This window comes from Camelus ferus, chromosome X (assembly GCF_009834535.1).
Source record: "Camelus ferus isolate YT-003-E chromosome X, BCGSAC_Cfer_1.0, whole genome shotgun sequence".
Lineage (NCBI taxonomy): Eukaryota > Metazoa > Chordata > Mammalia > Artiodactyla > Camelidae > Camelus > Camelus ferus.
Window position 1 is genome coordinate 26,497,647 of NC_045732.1, and position 6,711 is coordinate 26,504,357.

The 6,711-nt window shown below is 37.4% G+C and overlaps 1 non-coding gene across 1 annotated transcript; it reads right to left on the bottom strand.

Moving 5' to 3' along the window:
- Positions 1-2,992: 2,992 nt before the first annotated feature.
- PPP4R3C lies at positions 2,993-5,335 on the bottom strand. The gene is made up of 2 exons (XR_001366941.2): positions 3,837-5,335; positions 2,993-3,671 (listed from the first exon to the last, which is right to left on the bottom strand). It is a non-coding gene; the product is annotated as a protein phosphatase 4 regulatory subunit 3C (transcript).
- Between the last annotated feature and the right edge of the window lie 1,376 nt (positions 5,336-6,711).

The window sequence follows — 6,711 nt, forward strand, 5'->3', positions numbered from 1 at the left end:
TCATTCCTTGGTGAACACCCCAGACACCACTCCACCCAAGTGTCTTCATTGCTATGAAGGTTTATTTTTCTCTCTACTTTTACTCTTTTTATTCCAGTTGTGTCTCTGCAGAGCACAATGCATACACATAGATTTGTCTGCCAACCAGGACTGAACTCATTAGTTTTTAATGTATCATGTTGCTATCAATTTGATTCAGAATATAGGATTATTGATTTACGAACATAACCTGTGATATAAGTGCTTATACTTGGCTTTATCCTCCAACTTCTTGGAAATGATTATGCTGCTGCTGCTGCTGATAATGAGCTTTAAAAGCTATTTGTTGAGTACTAAATATGTTCTGGGTTATTTACGTATAGTTTCTAATTTTTAAGGCAAGATGGAGAGATAGCAGCTAGAGAAGAAAATAAACTAAGGCTGTGAAACTGGTAAGCATCAGAGCCTGCATTGTCACCAAGGGCTGTCTGAATAGAAAGCTTTTGCTTTATCTGCGCCATCACCCTTTCCTTGTTGTTGTGTTTAGAAAGTCACTAAGCCATAAAGATGACTGGAAGTCACATATTTAAAGTCAAGACCTTGACAAACCCAGGGCACCTCTCCAAATATGCTAACCTGAATTTTGTTGTAAATACAGGACTATTCCAAACTGTTTCTTCTTTTCATAAATTATCCACTTACGAGTCTTTTTAAAATTACTTACAAAAACTTAAAAGAGGAAAGGAAACATTTTTGACATGGTATCTTCTCACACACAGTCTCTAGAGAGACTGAACATTTTGGTCAATTTTTTACTCCGTGTGCAGATAGTAACGATTGCTCGTCTGTGTTTTGTTGTTCTCTTAAATGTTCCCTTAATAGTAGGTTATGCCATCGGATGGGCAATTTGCCTTTGCACTATTTTGCTTGTCACGTTGTTTCCCTAACATTAAGTTGCTGAGACTAGAAAAGGGCTCACAGAGGTTACACAGCTCAAGAGAATGCCTGCCCTTTTTTCTTTTCTTCTTTTCTTCTTTTAAAATTGATTTTATTTATTTTAAATTAACTTCCCATTATAGTTATGCCCTCCCTCGTGTTCCCTTATGCACTCAATGGGGACAATTCAGCAAGAAATGCAAATATTCATTTTTTTCTCCTACAGTGTCCATTTTTATGGTTGATGAAAACTAGCTGAAGGCATAAGAACAAGAAGAGAGAGCATCAAAACTTGTTATTATCTATCTGGTTGTTTATAGCTGTTCTGTTAAGGAACTGGAACTACTCCTACCAAAACAAAGAGTTAAGTATACTTTTTCAAAAGAAAACTCTCCAGATGCATGTAAATGTGTGTACTATGGACAACAAGCCCCATGACAGTCTAATCGGAAGGAAAACATGATACACTTTTCAAACAAACTGTCTTTTTTGACATGCTCTCACAATGTGAATCATCCCACTACAACATTTAATTTAACTAGCCTGGCTTGAGAGATGTGAAAAAGCACTTTCCCTGCTGTATCACATCCTCAGTAATGTATGATTATACCTCCTGAGGTCATCTCCACACTTTAGCCAACTTCATATTTGATGATGAAATGACTATTTGTTCTTTTAGGAATATACTTTTGCAGTCTTACACGACAATCTCTTAGTTTTGCCTAAAATGTATCTCCTATGAGCACAATAGTACATTTAAAATGGTCTCTTTTCTTTTTGGAATTACAGGGTCACTTTATAATTTCTGAATGGTATAGTTCACCATAAATATCACCAAATGGTTCAAAACAAGGACACCGGTATTTTTAATACAAAATAAATTCTGTTCTGGAAAACTATTCAGACAGCCTATCTTGTTCAAACAATGGTCAGAATTAAAATTAACCCAAAAAGCTTCAAACAGGAGAAACTGCTTCAATTTAAGCAATTCCAGGAAAAATGGACCTAGCTAACCTGCTCCTCTAAAAATAAAACCTCTTAATTCTTTGCTACAACTTACTGTTAGAAATTCACTTGTATTCACTCTTTAATAAAGTACCTTTCAAATCACACCCATATTTATAGGAAAAAATTTCATGTACTTTATGTGGAATAACATAACTTTTTACATAACTTTTTCTTTAAAAATTATCCAAAATGGTTTCTAGCTATTGAGTGTCACCTCATTCAGCACTATTTTTTGTATGATAGTCTTTGTAGATTACACTTTGAAACCTACTTGCTGCTCTGAAGACAAACATAAGTTTATTAATGAATCAGGAAATGAATTCCAAATATCTTTCACAATCTAGGCAGTTGAAAGCATTCTGTTCTACCCACTCCCAAGGTCTTAGAGAATGCTCTTATAGAATAATACTGGATTGATTCTTTGCATCTCTCATCTAAACAACAACAACAAAATCACATTAACAACTGCAAATTTTGAATCCAGCTTCCTTTTTTATTCATGAAAACACACACCAAAAGTTACTTCCTCCAATTACTCATAAGGCTGAATTTCTGTTAAATCTTCAGAAATGTGAATATCTTTATCTTTTGTTGCAGTTGACTATCTTCCACATAAACATAAACATAAATTTTTATTCCAAAGAAGACAACAGAAAAAAGAAAACCATAGCCAGACCACTGGGCAGGTAATACAAGCTTTGCAGCTGCACTGTTAACAGTTGTTTCTAATACATACACTTGGAACAAAATTACATTAATACTAGATTATCAAACTGTTTCCTCCCCCTAAACTAAGAATTTTCCTGCTAAGAAGTTATCAGTCAGGTTTTAGTTCATTTTTTTGGTTTTTTTAAGATTTTGGCAAGTTTGATTTTTATAGAACTAAATTCTCCTAGATGGTAACACTGAGCATCTTTGCTATGTATTGAATACTTATAAGCTCACATGAGAAAGCTTTTGGATTCAGATTTTTCAGCTAATGTTACAGAATTTTAGTAATGTTTTGATGTTTACAGAATTTTAGTAATGTAAAGTTCAGTAATGTTGAGGGTTTCCCATAAAGATTTTACTAAAGACGTGGTCTTTTTCTGAGGGATGTTTCATCTTCTTTATCTTCCTCTTCATCGTCTGAATAATCCACTAAGCTAATCGTGCTTGGGTTACTTGCTCTGCTGGAAGCAGTATCAGCAGAATGGGATGAAGTAAATTTCAAGTCACCAAAAGATATTCTTTTGGGAAGATCTACCTTGTCTTCATTTTCTTTTGTTTTTTTAGCCTCCGTAAATTTATCACAACAATCTTGAAATTCACCTTCCAATGGTGGCATATCTGCTTCTCCTTCCTCTATATTTTCTTTAAAATTCATTTCTTCCTTCTCCTCCAAGACACTGGAATCTCTGCAAAACACTTTACTATACAGTATAGAATGCAAGGTTTTCTGTATTTGAATCTGCTGGTCTTTCTCTTGTTCATATTGAATCTTCAATCCTTTGAATGTCTGAACATACTCAATTGACTCAAGTGTTTTATAAAAGTTTTCAACTACATGTGCAACAAGAGACTTGATATTTTCCACTCTTATGTATTCAAACAGCTCAATAACAGCTGAATTCAACATATTGTACCGAGTTCCATTATCTAGAAGAGCATTTACAACCGGCTCAAAAAGATTTCCCTTGATGATGTAATGATTGTAAAGTTCATCTTTAAGGCCAATCATCCTTCTCATAAAGCGAAGAGCACACAAGATAAGGAAAGCGTGCTTTGAATTCATCAGGATCAAGACTCTTCTTAGCAAGTCTTTCCTAAAAATATAGTATTTTATGTAATATGTGTGATGCTGCACACAAAATGTGAGCAGCTCTAAAATTAAGGCAAGCAGCTGTGCTGTTTGGTAATTATTGAGGTGATTTTTGTTGTTTTGGTCAGCTCCAACTATGTTATCTTCTTCACATACATCTTCTGAAGTGGTTGACAAAAGCGGTACAATTAAGTTATGCATACAACGTTTATAAAAGAAATTTAGAAATTCACTTCTTTCACATTTAGTAGGTGTTGCCAGCATGTTGTATGGATCAAGTAGCTCTCGGAGAAGTTCCATTAAATGAATAGCACCTCCGAGCTCAGGATCAGTATCACAGATCATTTGTTCAATTACTAAATTAATGAAAAGGTTGCCATCTTCACTCTGCTGGGCTTCTTCCATTATAAATCCTCGGATTATGGATGGACTATACTCTACTAGATAAGCAAATATATCAGTAGCAGCTGATTTTATCTGCAAATCATCCGTGGCCATTACAATTTTAAGAGCAGGAAGAATTCCCAGTTGTGTCAATGTTTTGAATAAGGTATCCTTGCTCTGAGGCTGTAACGTCTGAGAAAATGCACAGAATTCCTTGAAAAAAAACACCAGTTCACGCCGTTTATCAATATCTGTGGTCTTATCCCTTAACTGTGCAAAACCTTCAGCCAAAAACTTGTCATCTTCCTGCAGCATGCTGACTATCTCAACCTTGTTTAAAAAAATAAAAGTTGTAATAGTAGAAAAAAGATTCTCTTTAAACACGGATGGTTTAGACACAAGGATGTCATGAATGTACTGTACCCTGTATGTCTGATGTATTTTTTGCCGAAGTTCACAGTTTGTTATTGGTATAACTTCCTTGAACTTGGCATTTTGGGTTAAGAATTCCCTATGCCTTCTTGGCTGAGCCAAAGTAGGTTCATGTTCAAGGCATCCCACCACATCCATGATATACTCATCAGAAAACAGGATCTCAAACAGAGATTTCTTGTTGAGACATAAGATTCCTTTAATAATGTCATGCAAATAGTGTAAGCCTTGAGTATCCTCTAGGTTCTCACAGGTGTGAAACAACTGCAGTAGCTTTTTAATATAGTTCTCGTTTTCCAAGACCAGAGCCAGCCTTTCCTTACGCAAAGGTGAGGTGAGACCCGCAGTAACTAAGGCAGCAATCTGTTCAAGTTTACTGAGTTCACAGTTTGGTAGGCCAAGCTGTTCAGAGGTTTCCGGCAAGTCATCACATTGTTCTTCTTCGGATTCATCCAAGAGGTCTTCTGTGATTTCGACAGATGGGTCTTTACCTTGAACCTTGCAAATGTCTTTCCAGATCTCATAACAACTTGCTGGGTCCTGGAAAATTATTGCCATACCACGGTTCTCAGCTTCATACCAAATAATTAGGTTCTCTCGTTTTCTCTGATAGGGCGTGTTCAGATTTATCTTTGACTCCAAGATCAGTGAACCATCGGACTCCGATTGAACTAGCAGAGACAGGCCCCGAAGCCGCTCCTCGTAAGTGGGTAAGAGGTACCCCGTGCCTAGCTCGTCCCATAGTTGGTCATCACTCATCATATAGACTTTCACACGGCGCCGCTTGTCTGCCATGGCAACCTCTGGCCTCTTTACCCCAGCTCTGGCCTCGGCGCGGGTCCCTGCTTCTTGCGTGCCCTGAATCAAGGGACGCCACCGCGGTGGTGCCAGCGATGGTGGCCTAGGTGGCTGATCAGGAAAATCACAACAGAACATGGAGGAAAAGGGGTGGTCATCGGGACCCTGGTGGTTCCTCAGGGTTCCCCCAGAGTCCCAGGGCTCCCCTGGAGTCCCACTACTTCTCGCTTCCATCCCTTGCTCCCGTCCTCATGTGTTGCTCCACCATACTCTCTCAGTGTCAACCGGAAAAGTGAGTCTCTGAGTCCGCTTGCGGATCTCTAAGAAAACCTCAATTATGTCAAGATTCTAATGATACCCCCAGGATTCTACCCAAAAGGAACATTCTATACTTGTTCAGGTGAGCTGCTGCCAAGCTTAGAAATGGAGGCTAATGAGCTCGACCAAAGAGCACTGTTCTTCCCATAAAAGGTTTTGACCCCTAGAAACATTTTCACTCATCAGGTGTATGGGTATGGAAACTTAGGACCTTAGACAAAAGAAAGCTTAATCTCTTATATTCTGACCAAGTCCACACTTAACACTCTGTGTCGAGAAAAGACGCTTACCCAATGCCCACACCACCCCCTTTCTCCAAAAAAAGAAGCAGGAATAAGTGAACTGTAGACCGTTACCTACAATTAGAGATCTGTAGGTGGGTTTTCTCCATAAGGCTTAGCCGATGTCAGGATCACTCACTTATCCATCCTTGGGAGAGGATACTGTTCCAAGAGGGAGTTGGCAACTCCTTTATTCTGCTCAGCTCAGCCTAAAGCTCTTATCTTTTAGCACAGTGGGGAAATTTTTTCCTCAAATTTTCCCAGTCTATAACCACACTCCTTATTCTTAGGGAAGGAATGGGCCAGAGGGAAACTGACTTAAAATTAGCCAAGAATGAGTATTAAACACCACAGATCAATTGTTTTATCTTTTCTTAATAATTATGGCAATAATAACAACCATAACAACTAAGTAATGATACTTGACTGATTATTATTATGGAGAAAGGTAATAACATAATTGATCAAATATAATACTTGAGTGTTTATTATGTTCAAAACATTGTGACCAGAACATTTATATATTTTCTTACTTAAATTTCATAATGACCCAGTGAAATAGGAGTATTAAATGTACTTTATGATCACGAAACAAACTTAGAGAAGTTAAATAAATTGCCAAAGATCATATGGCTAATGAGCTGAGGAACTCTGAACACATGTCTGATTCCGAAATTGGTTTTCTCAGCCATTGAACTATGCTATCCCCTTCTTTTCTTGGCCTTCATTACACTTTATTTCACATTCCTTCCATCTATATAATTTGTAATCAAC